This window comes from Poecilia reticulata, chromosome 19 (genome assembly GCF_904066995.2).
Source record: "Poecilia reticulata chromosome 19, P_reticulata-male-v2, whole genome shotgun sequence".
Classification (NCBI taxonomy): Eukaryota; Metazoa; Chordata; class Actinopteri; order Cyprinodontiformes; family Poeciliidae; genus Poecilia; species Poecilia reticulata.
In genome coordinates, this window is record NC_088848.1 from 15,057,302 (window position 1) to 15,074,788 (window position 17,487).

Genomic DNA, 17,487 nt, shown 5'->3' on the forward strand with positions numbered 1-17,487 from the left:
ACAGCTGCTCGTCACCAGCTCAGTGCGAGATCGTCTGTTGCCACTGTCACAGCTTTCAAGCCTTGTCCATGTTCCAAGTAGTCTACTGGTTTTCTGATCCTGCCTGTTTTTGACCACTGATTTTGCCTTTTCCCTCTGCTCTGAAGATTGTGCCCTCCTGTTGCTGAACCCTGCCTGGTCCTGACCCTGCCTCCTGGTTGCCGTCTATTGGATTACCTTGCCTGAGAAACCCCCGTGCATGACCCTGGACTGTGTTAACGACTAGCCTCTGGTTTGTGGATTTTGTCCCTGTCATCTAGTTCATCCCTGAGTCCCTGCGGCCCCCTCTGCCCTTTCACCCTACCCCCTCCAAGCTGGCTCCCCGACCCCGCTGGTCCCCCACTTCCTCACTCACCAGTGTGACCACTCCCTGTGGAACCCACCCCCTTCCCTTTATTTAGTAATAAACTTTTTGATCTGATCTCTGGTCTTGGCTGCGTTTTGGGTTCTGGCTGATTTTGCATACTCGTTACAGTACGATCTCGCCAGTATGAACCCACAGCCTAATCCGGTTTGGTGTTCTAGTGTGGAGAATGCCATTACTGGCCTAGAAAGAAATGTCCAGGAGCTTTTACAGGGACTTTCATCTCTAAAAGATTCCCAAACTCAAGCTAGGCCCTCCATTACACCGCCACGTCCTCTAGCTGTCACTCCCTCAGCTAACGCTAACAATGAACCTAAGATCCCCCCCCCAGAGCGTTTTGATGGGGATCCCGAACAGTGCCGACCTTTTTTAACTCAGTGTTCTCTGCTTTTTGAACTCCAGCCCTCTGCCTTCCCTTCTGAGCGGGCCAAGGTGGCCTACACCATCTCTCTACTATCTGGTAAGGCAAAACAGTGGGGAACTTCTGAATGGGAGAATGATGCCGACAGCTGTGACTCATTTTTTGATTTTTCTGAAGAAATGAAGAGGGTTTTTGATCCAGTCCGTCCTGAGAGGGAGGCTGCCAGGAGACTGTTTTCTCTCAAACAGGGCTCTCGACCTGTTACTGACTACATAATCAATTTCCATGCCTTGAAGTCCAGTTGCCTTTGGAATAATGAAGCCCTGTTTGACGTTTTTTACCAGGGCCTGTCAGATGAGATTAAGGATGAGATTGCTGCCCGTGACCCTCCGAGGACCCTTGAGGCCTTAGAAAGGCTTGCCACACGGATTGATCAACGTCTTCGTGAACGTAAGAGGGAGAGGTCTTCAGCTAATTATCAAAGAAGGGTTTCAACTGTCCAGGTCAGTCCCTGCAGCATGCCACAGGTCTCCACAACTCCCCCTGCTGGCACTGAGGAGCCCATGCAGTTGGGTAGGACCAGGCTCTCTGCCAAAGAGAGGGAGAGGAGATTCAGAAATCACTTGTTTCTACTGCGGAGAGAAAAACCATCGAGCTCTTAACTGTCAAAAGGACAGGCTCAGTAAAGCCCGGGGGGTCTTTGCTGAGCCCTATCCTCAGATCTCAGAACCCTCCACACAACCAGTGCACCATCAGATTTTCTGACTCTCCTGAAGGCAGGGAGGTTCCTGTTTTCATTGATTCTGGGGCTGATGCTGACTTTATTGATGTTAGCCTAGCACATGCGCTCGCCTTGGAGTTGGAACCTCTAGATAAACCACGTGAGATTTTTGCTATTGATGGGCATCTGATTGATCAAATAACCCACTGCACTAAGCCTGTGTCTGTACTGATTTCAGGAAATCACCACGACAGGATCACGTTTCTGCTGACCAGGTCTCCTGAGATCCCGTGATTCTGGGACGCCCATGGCTAATCAAGCACAGTCCAGTCATCAATTGGCTCACGGGTGAGGTTCAGTCTTGGGGTTCATCTTGCTCCACTTCTTGTTTAAAGGAAGCCCCCATCATGGCTTCCCCCGTGAGGTCAACCATGACTATCCAGATTTGTCTAAAGTCCCTAAGGTTTACCATGATCTGTGTGAGGTGTTTAACAAATCAAAGGCCACTTCTCTGCCTCCCCATAGAGAGTACGACTGTGCCATTGACCTCCGCCCTGGAACCACCCCACCCAGGGGCAGATTGTATTCCATTTCTGGTCCTGAAAGAGAGGCTATGGAGAAATACCTTTCCGATGCCCTCAAAGCAGGTCTTATAAGAAAGTCTTCCTCTCCAGCAGGTGCAGGATTCTTTTTTGTGGGCAAGAAGGATGGACCTCTTAGGCCCTGCATCGATTATCGAGGTCTTAACGAAATTACTGTCAAGAACAGGTACCCTCTACCTCTCATGACTTCTGCCTTTGAGCTCCTTCAAGGAAGTACTGTGTTTACTAAGCTGGATCTGCGCAATGCCTACCATCTGGTCCGTATAAGGGAGGGAGATGAGTGGAAGACGGCTTTTAACACCCCTTCAGGGCACTATGAATACCTGGTCATGCCCTTTGGGCTCACCAATGCCCCAGCCGTTTTCCAGGCATTGGTTAACGATGTCTTAAGGGACATGTTGTACAGATTTGTTTTTGTATACCTCAACGACATCTTGATTTTTTTTTTTTGAAGGATCTACCCACCCACATCAAGCATGTTCTCGAGGTTCTTCTTAGGCTCCTCCAGAATAATCTATTTGTGAAGGCGGAGAAATGTGCTTTTCATCAGCCATCTGTATCCTTCTTGGGTTTTATCATTGCTCCTGGCAGGATTACCATGGATCCATCAAAGGTGGCAGCCGTCTTGGAGTGGCCCAAACCATCCAGTCGGAAGGAACTTCAACGGTTTCTTGGATTTGCCAATTTTTATCGCCGTTTTATCAAGGGTTATAGTTCAGTGGCTGCCCCTCTTCATCAACTCACTTCCACCAAGACTCAGTTCCAGTGGTCTTCAGAGGCAGAACATGTTTTTGGTAAGCTGAAAAGTCTTTTCACTTCAGCTCCCATTCTGCGTTTTCCTGATCCGTCTAACCCTTTTGTTGTGGAGGTTGATGCTTCAGATACTGGGGTTGGAGCCGTCCTGTCGCAACGGTTTGCAGATGATGCCAGGCTACATCCTTGTGCCTTTTTTTCTCGCCGGCTCTCTGCCTCCGAGAGAAACTACGACGTAGGAGACAGAGAGTTGTTAGCTATTAAACTAGCATTGGAAGAATGGAGGCACTGGCTGGAGGGGTCGGCACTTCCTTTTACTGTGTGGACAGACCATAAGAACTTGGAATACCTCAAGTCAGCCAGGAGACTGAACCCACGACAGGCTAGATGGGCACTGTTTTTTAGCAGATTTGACTTCACTCTGGCCTACCGACCTGGCAGCAAGAATGTCAAACCAGATGCCCTTTCAAGACTTCATCTGTCCTCTGTCTGCTCTTCTGATTCTGTTGACCATGACTACATCCTTCCCTCCAAGACCAGGTTAGCTCTAACCAGAATAGAGACCTTGCTCAGGAGGAGTCATCGAAAACAACCACCTCCAGCTCAATGTCCTGAGGGTCTTCTGTTTGTTCCTGAAGAGATGGTACCTAAAGTCCTTCAATTCTGTCATGGCTCTAAACTTTTCTGTCATCCAGGTATTACAAAGACTCTGGCTGTGGTCCAGTCAGGATTCTGGTGGCCCACTCTGAGAAAGGACACACGAGAGTTTGTTTTAGCATGTGTCACCTGTTCCAGAGTTAAGCCCTCCAGACGCCCCCCAGCTGGTCTTCTGAGGCCTCTGCCGATTCCTCATCGACCATGGTCCCACATCTCTATGGATTTTGTCACCGGCCTGCCTCCCTCTCAAGGTAACACGGTACTCCTCACTGTGGTTGACAGGTTCTCCAAGATGACCCACCTCATTCCTTTACACAAGTTACCTTCAGCACCTGATCTCGCTAGTGTGATGGCTCGAGAGGTGTTCAGACTTCATGGCATTCCCCGCAACATTGTATCTGATAGAGGACCACAATTCATTTCCCGTTTTTGGAGTGAGTTTTGCACCCTTCTCGGCATTGAGGTCAGTCTTTCTTCAGGTTTTCACCCTCAGACGGATGGCCAGACAGAGAGGATAAATCAGGAAGTAGAGTCCAAGTTGCGCATCCTTTGCATGGACGCTCCTAGTCGCTGGTCCCAGAACTTACCTTGGGTTGAATATGCCATTAATGGATTACCATCGAGCTCCACAGGTCTGTCACCATTTCATGTCGTTTATGGCTATCAGCCGCCCATTCTCTCTGTTCAGGAGGGAGCCACCCAGGTCCCTGCTGCCCATTTATCAGCACGTCGCTGTCTCAGAGTTTGGAGAAGGGCCAGAGCTACTCTCTGCAAGACTTCTGCGGTTTATGCCAGGAATGCCAATCGCCACAGATCCCAAGCCCCGAGATACCTGGTCGGTCAGAGGGTGTGGTTATCTACAAAGGATCTGCCCATCAAGGTAGAGAACCGCAAGTTGGCACCCCGTTTTGTGGGCCCATTTCCTGTTACTAAGATTGTTAACCCAGTAGCGGTACGTCTCAAACTACCGCCTTCATTACGGGTACACCCCACCTTCCATGTCTCCAAGATCAAACCACTGATGTCATCCAGGTTGTGCCCTCCAGCCAGACCCCCTCCACCCCCCGACTCATTGATGGGGCCCCTGCCTTTACTGTGAGGCGGTTACTGCGTTCCCGACGTTGGGGCCGTGGCATCCAATATCTTGTGGACTGGAAAGGTTATGGTCCTGAGGAGAGGTCCTGGGTTCCTTCTCGCCTGGTCCTGGACAAGGACCTTGTCCGCAAGTTCCACCGCCAGCATCCGGACCAGCCCAGAGGGGCGTCAAGAGCCGCCCCTTGAGGGGAGGTGATGTCATGATTTCAGCCCTTCAGCTCCACCTTCAGTGGGCTGATTACTCATTACCCTCACCTGCTCTGTGCTGCTCCCTATTTAAACAGCTGCTCGTCACCAGCTCAGTGCGAGATCGTCTGTTGCCACTGTCACAGCTTTCAAGCCTTGTCCATGTTCCAAGTAGTCTACTGGTTTTCTGATCCTGCCTGTTTTTGACCACTGATTTTGCCTTTTCCCTCTGCTCTGAAGATTGTGCCCTCCTGTTGCTGAACCCTGCCTGGTCCTGACCCTGCCTCCTGGTTGCCGTCTATTGGATTACCTTGCCTGAGAAACCCCCGTGCATGACCCTGGACTGTGTTAACGACTAGCCTCTGGTTTGTGGATTTTGTCCCTGTCATCTAGTTCATCCCTGAGTCCCTGCGGCCCCCTCTGCCCTTTCACCCTACCCCCTCCAAGCTGGCTCCCCGACCCCGCTGGTCCCCCACTTCCTCACTCACCAGTGTGACCACTCCCTGTGGAACCCACCCCCTTCCCTTTATTTAGTAATAAACTTTTTGATCTGATCTCTGGTCTTGGCTGCGTTTTGGGTTCTGGCTGATTTTGCATACTCGTTACAGGTTGTTTGAGAAATCCTTTAATCTCCAATGGCAACCATTCAGCTGTACAAAACAAAATTTACATACAACCACACATATAATGACTGTACAACTGCCATCATTATTCAGATGTGCAACATTTATTTAAAAAGAAAATCAAAAGCAGTAACTTTTTTATACCTTTTAAAGCTGATTCACAGCAATCTGAAGAAGAAGAAGAAGAGTTTATGTATGTAATTTTGCATGAGAGGAGAAAAATTTGTTTAATTTTTTTTTAACGAACAGTCATGTGACCCGTCTTGGACCACAGATTGGTCCTGACTTCAGGATTAGGGGTGACACAGAGGTGAGCCACCATCTCCATAAATCATTTAATTCATTTTCATAATTTCACATTAACATTTTACTTTTAAACTCTGCATGTCCCACAGAATCCAATATCAAACATTTAGCTTAATCCGGCATCTTAATACGTGCACGCCTCTGCGTTAGCATGTACGTACTCGTAACAAATTATCAATATTGGATGCCGAAAGGTAACTGTAGTCTGTATTAGAAGTGAGCTGTTTTATGTGGTACCAGCTCTTGCAGCCAGCTCTGGCTTCTGCTTTAATATTTAATCGAGAGCAGACAGCCACTGACATATTACAAGGGTCTTCACTAGAGTATCTTCCTAGATGCCAAACACACAGTACCAGGGAGTTCATCTTTGGCCCACTGACATGGAAGAAATGACCTTTTTGGAGGCAGACAGAGCATGTATGATACCTGCTGAGATCACTCCAACAGCAAAAAAAGGAAGGTTGTAAAGGTTACCCAAAGGTTTCCAAGCAGAGCACTCAAACAGTAAACCCGTGTGCTTTCTCTCCCTCTCTCTTTTTTTTTTTGGAACAGCTTATGTCTAATTTCTGATCTGCTGCTTTGAGGCTTCTTCCTTGTGGCTCTTCCCATTCAGCCAGAAGAAGACTGGGATTAGTAGAAACCGGCACATGTCATCGGCATTAGAGAGATCTTTTATATCAACTCTAAACATTTAATTTCCATTCCCTGCTCTTTGGTTGCTTGTTGAGATTTTATGTTATGGTAGGGGGAAAAAATGGGAATTGAAATGCAGTTATGGCTGCAGGTACATTTCTCCCAGCGTCGCATGTTTAGAAACTGACATTTTTTGCCAACTTTTTTCTTTCGAATTAGTTTGAGCTCAGTTGGGTTGGATTGAGGATAAAAATAAATTAACATATTAAAAAGACAATTGTTGGTCACCAACAGTCTGCAGTAGGACCAGAATTTAATATCCATGAAGTTAGAGTGAAAAGAAAAGGAAGAAGAATCAACACAGTGACCACAGACTCTTTGGTCCGTCCGTCCGTCCATCCATCCATCCATCCATCCATCCATCCATCCATCCTCAATCTTAGGTGTTATTTCGTGGTTAAATGTGTCAACACACCCAAAACATGGCTATTATTTTCCCAACAGCTGTCAATCATTCACACTTGACTTAAAAATTGCTCCAATCTGAGCAGCAAAATGAACTCGGATCCGTTTTCTGCTCATCAAACCACCACGACATGAACAATGCCAAAGTGTATCTGAGGCAAAAAAAAAAAAAAAGAAAAAAATGAAGGCAGGTGCTGAAGGGTCTGCCAGATCCACCATATGCCCTCCTCCCCCCAGGTGGGAGTAACGAGAAACTCGGGTCTTTAGCCGAGCAGACTGTGCTCAAGCTGTGGGGTTTGGGTAACAAAAGCAGCGGAGGTGTCGTAGCCGGTGGCGGTCCTATTGACCCTGGCCGCTTTGGGTGAGAACGTGAACGTCTTCTTCTTCAAAAAGTGTTGATCCCATTTCAACACTTCCATGTTTATTGTCAGTTACAATATGGAGTTGAGCAGCACCGCCGAAGAGCGAGTCTCTAAAACTCCCGAGACGTGAGGGAGTCTGAGAAACATCTGACTGCAGAGGCTTCGGCCCGGTGATTGGTGGGCGCGCTGCTCGACTTGGGGGACTTTTCATCATTAGACTGCACCGCGTGGCAATGGGTGGTGTGACCCCTTTTTTTCCCTCACAGGCAGCAGTATCACAGCTCTGATCTGTCACCCTCCGCTTGCCTTAATGTGTGAAAGCAAGACGTGTTGCGCCTATTAGCACTTCTTGGCAAGGCTGGCATGCTGATCCCTCATCCCCGGGGAGCCCGGCAATATGGTGCCGCGTGGTGACCGCCCGCCAGCCCTGGCTCCCTCTGTCACAACACATCACGCAACCTCGGCGACCACCGCCAGCGCCTCCACTTCCACCACACCTCCATCACTGCGTTGGGATGAGTGACGGGAGCGCCTAACAGGGAGAGCTGGGGGTCCTCCGGGTGGATTAAAAACTTTTAAACAGAGAGGGCAGTTCAAGTGGACTATCATCTTAATTGTGATGAAGAGTTGTGCTCAGGTCGATGGATCGCATCCAATCTATTTTGAGATTTTAGGGTCTACACTAAGTTTTATTGTGAACAGTTCACTTTTACTCTTTTTCATTTATGTCATATTTATCTGGGAACAACTTAAACGTTTGAGCTCTGAGTCTTTTTAATTAGTTTTTCCATATTTAGGGTTTCATTTAATTTTATCTTACACATATTTTACTTATTATTTGAATGATTTGTTTCAGTGGGTGTACATCTCTTTGGTCCATACTTTTAAATGCCGTTTTAAATAAAATTACATTAACATAAGTCATCATGGTGGTTGTGTTGGTAGGAATAGTGTTAAGCTTGAGAACATATCATACTGAGTTTTTATTAATAAGTTGGATAATATGAGGAGCTTTGTTAGATGGGAGACAAAAGGAATAACCTGAGGTGTAGAGTCATATAAATAAGAGATTCATGAGAAAATAGTGGCCAGAATGAAGAGATTCAGTTTGATTAGCCCTGACTGGTGGTCTTTATCAATTACTGTGGTTACATTCGTGGCTTCAGGCGGGTTAGACATATCGAAACTCTGACAGTGCTTTGAAAAAGTATTTATGCTTTTACTAATTTTTGTTGTAGTTGTTTTTTGTCTTGTCACACTCAAATGTGACAAGACAGTCACAGGAGAAGCTTAGTAAATGGTGATGGTTTCAGTTATCGAGGGAAAAAGCGACACAACCTGGTCCTACTTGAAAAAAATGAATGCCTCCTAAACCCAATGGAAAGTTGGCCCACTCTTCTAGACTCTGATTAAGGTCACACTGTGGCATCTCTACCACATTCAGCCCAGACTTTGGTTTAGCTCATACTTTTTTTCTTAGTAATTCAAGCACTCCTTTGAAACGTTTGAAAACTGCTTTGCCTTTGTATAAAATGTTCACATTGAGGGAAAACAGTTATAGGCTGCTACACTTTTACCTCTCAGTAAGACGGTCCTAGATTCAAATCCTGACCTGGGATCTTCCTCAGACATTATGAAAAATGTGACAATTTGGCTAATTGGTCTATAAGCTGTCTTTTTGTATGAGTGTGTGTACACCTGGTGTCAATATGTTGCCCTGCGATGGACTAGCAACCGGTCTAAGATATGCTCCACCTCTCGCCCAACGACAGCTGGAGACAGGCACCAAAGACCAAGGATGGATGGATCAATTAAATATTACAAGATATGTTAGAACATCAACTGAACCGTTTTCTAAACACATGTAGTAGTGGTATAATTTCTAGATCAGTGACACAAATGAGTGACTGCTGTCTGGGTGAAAAGCTGATTAAAACAGTGGTCTGCGCCTCTCAGACAGCACAGATACCGTAGCTTCTGACTCACGAGGCTTCCACTGACTAAGTTCAAGTGTCTGCGACCACGAAGGAGCGCAGCAGCCGTACGTGTGCGTGGGATCTACCCACAATGTCTGTTTTTGTGGTGCAGAAAATAATTTACAGTAAGAGGTCTTCGGCGTGTGTATAATTTAGTTCACTGGGACGTCACAACCAAGCAAGAAACATTCTTGATAAGCAGTTCTTCCAGACTTTCTAAAGGTCTTTTAGGGGTTTTATTTGGACTTCATGTGCGCTCTTCAAAAATTATTCAGTTTTCTTCTGCCGCGCCTGAATATTGCATCAGAACATTCTGTGGAACGTTGCGTCTGAACGGAAACACACATTAATCCAGATTTCCACAACAGATTAAATAAGCAAATTGCTTATTATTATTGTTGCATCATGTGAAAAAGATGAAAAACGTCTTCATGAACTTTAACGCGACTGACATTTTGATTGAGATTCTTTATAAAATCTGCTATCATGGTGAAATCTGAGGTCAGCGTCTGCTCCGGCGTTGTAACAGTCGGCAGCACTTGAGTCTCAGCCACAAAGCTGTGATGTTTGTCGTCTACGTGGCTCCCTGCACACAACAGTGTGTTTTGAAAAGGTCAGGTTAATGGAGGATCTTGCTACATTATGTGACAGATTTAGTACCTGGCTGTCACTACCATAAGTGCCCGTTCTGCATGTACACCCGCCATACATGTGCCCAGTTATCGCCACAGGTTTGGGCCGTGACACTATGGCTGGGGACGCCTGTGAGGCGCTCGGTGTCAGTCCTGATCCTATGTGCCACCCCAGCAGTGCCCACCGGCCGTCTTCTGGCCAGCAGTGATGCATCGTAGCCCGAGCGCCGCAGACATCCAGGTTCTGACCTGAAATTAAATAAAAACCAGATGTGCCAGGGGTGCCGCCTGGACAGTTAAAGGATATTTAATCGCTGTGCTGAAGGCGGGGAGGCTGCAGGAGAAGGATGTAGCGGGGTTTTCGTCTGCTGAGCTCCACGCCTGGCTGCTCCTGCTCACATTAACGCTGACAAGACAAAGAGGCGACACATCTCAACCTGCAGGGGCCCGGCTCCATAGACATGCTCATGAGCACATGCTGCCGTTAATTCGGATTCACATGTGTAATTACATGTGAGCAGAAAAAAATGTGCATCAGTAAAATTTTAAATTATACTTTAAATGTGTGACTCTTTAAGGTTTAAGTTTTTATGGTAGTTCTTAAAGCTTGCTGGTGGCCTTGAGTTTTAATCTTGAGGTTTAACTACATTTTCACTAATTTCTTGCCCAGATCCTGATCATTTTTAAAGGAAAAACATTGGTATACTTTGTTGTCTCACTTTTTGCCATGAAAAAAATGCTCTCGAACACCAAAGGCGGTTTTAATTTTCAGTTCTTTATGCAGTGACATGACATTCTGCCTATATTAATGCAAAATAAAACAACAAACAGACACATTTTTTAAAGAATTTTTTTTGGTATGCAGATTGTCCAGGTAAAAGTAACATCTACCAAAACTTGGCATGTGTGTTGATAATGGAGAAGAAAAATTGAAGACAGTGGACCATTGCACTGCTCAAAAGAAAAAAAAAATTGGATATCTCACAGATTGTTCCATTTGTTTATTTTGGGGGGAATGCCACCTGATATTTCTAAAAATATTTTTTTTTATTCTAATGAAGGATCAGTAATATGCTTAAAAATGTATGTATCCTTATAGGGTCTTACAGTCTGCAGTATCACTTATTGATTTATTGATTTTGTTCCTAAAATCTAGTCACATATGTTCCAGATTCAATACGTTCCTTGGTGAATCAAGGAACTACTTAAAATATTCAAAATACTTTTAAAGAGTAGTTTTTAGAATATAAATATTCTTCATTAAATAAAATAAAAAAAATATAATCTCTACTGTTTAATTTACTTCTGTATCTGCTGTACTTATGACAAACAGGAATAAAATTGTGACTTGACGCAAAACTAGGTGCAATTTTCATCTGCATGCATTTTGGGAAACCTATAAACTGTGAATCGAGTGGTGAAAAAAGTCTTGAGAGCAAAACAATAGTAGAAAATTACATTTCTTCATGAATTCCCTCTTTAGTGTTTTTGTTTCCTTTCCTGCTTATTCCAAGTGCATTTATTTTAAGTGTTTTTCATAGATTCTGTGTGAAGAAGTCATTTCCAGTCAGCCCCTCCTGCCAGCTGCAGTTCATTCAGTAATCAGACTGAGTTGTGCTGCATTTAAATCTAAAAAATAATTAATCAAAGCTACTTTTGACTTGTAAGTTGTTTTTTTTTTTTAAATAAGATTGCAAACACCTTAGAAGCAGTTCTGGCGATAAATTCTTGTTCCTTTCGTTGTTTCCTTCATTGAATATTACAAGGAAAGTGACTTAATCTGGCTTGTTTTGCTTTAATTGAATTGTCACAACTGCACCCTGTCAATAGTTAACCTCCCTCAGCATGAAAGCTCCCTGGTTGGACTGGCATTATTTTTGGTCATGATGTCATGAAATCAAAGAGTCACTGAAGAAGAACAAAAGCCACTCTAAATTTAGGCACTCGTGAAGTGGAGTACATACTAGATCACAAATGAATTATCTGACTGATGAGGGGCGGCAGAAAGCGAATCCAAAGCAGATTGAACTTTGGGACATCTCTTCTTTGAACAGCTTTAAACAAGCAGAGGGCAAGCTGCGGTCACCGGGGGTAAGGCTTCGGTCAACGGGGGCCACCGCAACATCCTGAGGAGGTGAGGAGAGTGAGGATGACGGGGAGGGGGGTCCGGGGCGGGGAGGAGCACACGAGGCGTTGTGGTGTCACCGTAATGTCAGCCTGTGTCAAGAGAAATCATCGTTAGCCGTAATTTTCTGAGCAATTAGAGAGCTTATATTGAGAATGCCTGCCAGATGACAAACACAAGGGATTGGTTGAAGGAGTTCCTTGCAGCTACGAGGGACACACACCCCCCCCAAAGACACACACACACACATGCATCTCAAAGAACCACGCGCACAAACACACTGAACAATAGCCAGCATTTAACATGTTCCTTCACATCTGTTCTAATAATCATCCAAATAATTAAAAGAATATTCACCCAAGTATTTTACATACTAAGCTACTTAAAATAATAAACAAATCATAAAAAGATTCAACAGATTGATGTGTAATGAGAATGACAACACTGTGTCCTAGTCGTCTCACTGATGGAGTAAGGAACGACTGATCCGCTTTAACACTTCAGATGAAAGTTTAACGCTTTCATAAACATACATGGAGTCTCAGATTGTGGGCCAGGAACAAGGTTCTGTAACATGAATCAGTGTGTGGTTTTAGCATCTGCCTTAAAAAAAAAAAAAAAAAAAAAAAAAGAAAGGTTAGCCATATTCCCTGATATCATTACAATTTGTAATATTCAAATGATCTGATAGATTCTTTTTGTTCGTCATTCATATTTATTCAATAATAATAAATATTTACATAATTTCACTAGACAGAACAATTCTGGGATTGTGTTGTTTGTTTGTGTTTTCTTTCAAGAGAGCTAACTTGGATTTATATGCAGTGGGTTTTTTTAGTGCCTTGCAAGCTTTACTCTGACGCCCCTAAATAAAAGTCGGGGGAGTTAAAGCAGGGAGCTGCAGAAATGCACAAACCCGGTGGGAAAATATGTCAACAGGATAACTTTTAGTCCATCCCACTACTTAGTTTTACCTTTCCCAAGTCTGATAAAAATGAATATGCAGAAGCATAATTTTTATTTTTAGGGACTTCTTAAGACCTTGCTGCTACTTCTTTTATCCCTAAACCTAAGTATTCAGCTTGATTCCTTCATATTTTCACATTTTGTATTTGAAAAAGAAAAGTTCTTTATCTGAATCTGTAGAGCAATGTCTTTTTTTTACTAAAATATACATAGCTGCCTCTCTTTTCCCATTATTTTGTGGCATAACTGGCCTTTACCCATTAATAGCTGGACAGAAGTGGAACACTAAATGGCCTGTAGTGCATGCCAGATGTTAACCTTGTCGCTCACATCTGGTGTCTGTACAGTTGTTTTCTGGAAGGTTTTAACTTTTGTCTTGTCAGTGGCTGGTCACTGAGATGCTTTTAGGGAAATCTGAGATGGACCTTTGTGTTCTTTATGTTCAGCAGACAATAATTATGATTTTGAAATTTAATTCAAATCTTCCCCAAAAATGAGGTTAGTCACAATCAGTTCATGACTTAACCATTAACTGATTTGGTATGATGAGTGAAAATATTATTGAAAATTATCATTTGAAAATAAATTTTATTTTAAATTACACATATTCTTTGTCTAATAAAATGTTTATGATCTGAACCGTTTAAGTGTGACCAAAAGTCTACCAGCCTCACACAAGCCCTGCGTATGTCTGTCTGTTTTATTGTCTTTCTCTTGACTCTTGTGCAGACTTTCTTTGGATTGAAATAGACTCACTTTCTGTCTCAGTCGCACACGCAAACACACGCACACACACGCACACACAACCGCACGCACACTCTCGTGCTCTTTCTGATACTTTCAGAAAGCTTTAACATCTCCCACCACATGGGCATCCTCCAGTGTCACCCACTGTTTTACTGACACACGTCTATCTGGGACGAGCTGCTGCCCACATCCTGTCTGCTCTCGTTGGCTGGTCCCTCATCAGCAGGGCCACCCGAGCACAAACATCTGTCTTCACCGAGCTCGGACAGAGAGAGAGGATCAGGATATGACACCAGAATGAAACCCAGGCGGAGATACAGCTGTGGTTTCTGACTGAGAGAAGCAGCCGAAGCAACGGGCAGCTGCTCAGAGAGCGAATCTCAAAAGTCTGCACAATATCCCCCAGACGCTATTTAGATCAGATTTCTCTGAAAACAATGAAACCTTTTTTATTTTTTAATGATTTGCTAAGACGACAATAAAGAGACTTCTACAGTATTACATTATAGATGATAAAATACCTACAAATTATCCAAATGTCCTTCAAGGAAAACCAAAATCAGTCTGCAAATGTCAACAGAGACAGTGGCAACAAAAAAGAATTTGTATTAAAATAGTTTTTTATTAAAGATTTTTGATTGGTTGCCTGAAAACCTAGTTATAATTCAAATAAAATCGGTAGATGGATTGAGAGGTCAATGGTAGTTTTGGAGAAGCTGCATTGAGCCACATCTCAGAAAACATGTCAATTAAACAACAATCAGGTACGTACTCCATAATCTGACCTTTGTGGGAGAGTGGCAAGAGGAAAAAAGTCCAGTTAAAGTTTAGGACAAGCAAGGAAACACAATAAAGTTGCTCATGTCAGATAAAACCAAAACCAAACATTTCGGTTGCTTCGTTCAACATTCATAAAAGATTTTAGACTTTCCAGCAGAGTAAAAAGTAAATTAAACATTCATCTCAAACGACCCAGCATACAATGGAAGAATTTTGAAGACAGTGCGGTGCTCTGGACTGCCCTGTACGTCCCTGTCGACTTGTGTGTCCCCAGCTTCACTGAGACAATGGAGGTGAGAACAAGGCGGAAAGAGACCTACCGGACAAAGACAGAAGAAGGTAAACAGAGAAAGAGAGAGGATGTGCACCAGAAAGAGGGAGCGGAAAAGACTCAGGGCTGCTTTTCTCCTCCACCTCCCCTTCCATCATGTGTAGGTATATAAATACACCGTTTTCCTCCAGGGTAACCCTCAGCCCAGCAGGACCCCCCTCTCCCCCCACCCTCAGCCTCCTCTTCTCCTCCTCTCTCCTCCATGTCCAGTTCTTTCTTGTGCCCCCACCCGTTCCCCCTTTTATTGTCTAATTAGGATCTTGGGCCTCGTTAGGGCCAGCAGCCCCCCCAGGGCCCAGCAAATACAAAAAGCTGATTCCATCTGACGTAACAAGTCAATGCCATGGGGACAGATGCTAATTTTAATTAATTAAATGGAACGGTCAGCTCATGACAAACATGGGCCAGAGGGAGGGTCGGTGTGCCGGGACCAGCCAGACCCTCGCTCCTCTGGAGGGTAGGATCAGTCCTCTGCTGTTATTGCTGTTGTTGTTCATATCACAATGTTTTCACCGGGCGTTTGTGGAGCAGGCTGAACTCAGCCCAACTTCGGCTTTGGAAAAGGAAGGAAAAAAATAGCACATTGAAAATAAAGCCATTATGTGTTTTTTTTAAAATATATATATAATTTTCTTCACAGCGACCGGTGTTTCTTTTTAAAACAGCACTAAGCTGTATCTCTTTAGTAAAATATTAAATTCAGTGTCTCAGAAGATTGAACACAACATAGAAACAACGTAAAGATTTTTTTAATCCACTGAAAAGGGTTCCAAATATGTCCTCTGTGTTTGGCCGGGGCTCCTTTTGCATAAATTCTTGAATCAATGCCATGAGGCAGCTCATCAGGAGAAGAAAATGAAGTCCTCTGAAGTTTTCTAGATTTCACAGAACCCAGTGGACCAACCCCAGCAGACGACACGGCACCACAAATCTCCACATGTTGTGGAAACTTTGCGATGAATAATCTCAAGCAGGTTGGAGTCTGTGCCTCTTTTTCAAGACTCTGGGAACTTGATATACAAGTTTAATCCAACTTTGCCCTCATCTGAAAATCTGACTTTCAACTGAACAACGGCCAAGGCCCTCTTCACATTCGCCCAGACAACACGATTGTGGTGTCTCTGGTGAAGGAGCAGCTTGCTGCATGCCTGGTTACATCTGTGTGTGGAGGCTGCAGGCGCTCTGACTCAAAGTGCCCTGGTGAATGAATTCCCCAAACTCATGACTGACCTTTGCATCTCAAACCTCTCAAGACTACAGTTATCCTACTGGGAACTTTTTGTATATCACATGTTTCCCTTCCACCTAACTTTCTACTAACTTTTCATCGATGTACTTTTATGACTTAGCCACAAAAGGACCGTGACTGTCTGGTAGACAACTGCCTTTCTCGATGAATATGTGGGCCGTTACATAACATTTTTGTATAAAAAGTCCTGTTTTTGTTGAGTAATGTCATATGCTAATCAAATAAGAGAGCTTTGGGTGTCGTCAGCTCTGAACACAAATTAAAAAACATTACTAGATACACAATGAATGTATGAATCTCACGTCTGAACTCAATTTATTTACATGCAACTGCGTATGGAGTCAATTTACCACATTCTAATCCAATAAAAAAAGTTATATGTTTCTACCTCTCATATGTAAAATAACTGTAAAGTTTATTTGCTGCCTTGTTCAGCAGTATTTTCAGTTTGTTTGCAAGACTGTGGAAAACCACAGGTGTCTACTGAACCTGTATGGACCAAACCAACACTGGCACAACCAAACCACAAGACATCTGATCTCCACCTGATGCATGTCTGATAAAACTCTCAGCTCTGACTTAGACTCAAAGCAGTGGATGGTGGGACGATATCGGTTCTCTCCTCTCCACACATTAAGATGTTCATCACTTCTTAGCACAACAGAATCTCCCCCCTTTGCCTCCTATCTCCCGTTCTCTCTTCCCCCTGACCTAGTTTTGGCATTTGATCTTGACTGGGAGATCAACCCCTAGAGGGTGCACAGTGTCAGCCTGGTACCACATCAATTCCCCACACAAAGGGCACCCATTGTCACTTCATATTTTCAAAGCTCCAAAACCCTGGATTTTTTTTTTTTTTCATTGTTTCTGTTGCTGGGGTCACTTCCTGGTGGTGGCCGCGCCTCCTGGTTGATCCTCCCCATGGTGCACCTGCTGCCACTGTTGACCATCACACAGCAAGGAGCCAAATGTCTCCGTTCACAGATTATACACCTGAACTTGATCCAAATCGTTAATGATGGAGAGAAAGAGAAAAAAAACAACAACTTCGCTTGACAAAAATATAAAAACCGTAACGTAACATCTGATTTCAATCATTAACTCATTTGTAAATCACTTTTTCAGAGTGTCACAATAAGACGAAAAGGAAACAAATAATACCATTATGGTAATAGACTAAAAATAAAATAGATTAAATACCCCCAGAGTGTTTTTCTCAAGTTAAATCTCTATGAAAAGTGTGAATCTTTAATAGGATCTTGAAACTTTAGAAGTTTTAATTCACAGGTAGTCAACAGGTGAGTAGGATACAGGGGCTAAACTCTGACCTTATGTGATCATAGCACTAAAGTTTATAATAAAATACAGGAAGTGTTTCTCAGACTGCTCTCTTAAGCACTCCTTTCATTGAGCCCACATTTCTGTAGTAAATATGTCTTTTTAATGTAATATTCTAATTTTCAAATATCATGTTTTGCTAGATGTAAATCGAAAATCTTCAAAGTTAACAAAAA

At 43.8% G+C, this 17,487-nt stretch overlaps 1 long non-coding RNA gene across 1 annotated transcript; it reads left to right on the top strand.

The window, feature by feature from the left end:
* Positions 1–2,586: 2,586 nt before the first annotated feature.
* Positions 2,587–5,332, top strand: LOC145549141 (uncharacterized). The gene is made up of 2 exons (XR_014085110.1): positions 2,587–4,377; positions 5,019–5,332. It is a non-coding gene; the product is annotated as an uncharacterized LOC145549141 (long non-coding RNA).
* Positions 5,333–17,487: the final 12,155 nt, after the last annotated feature.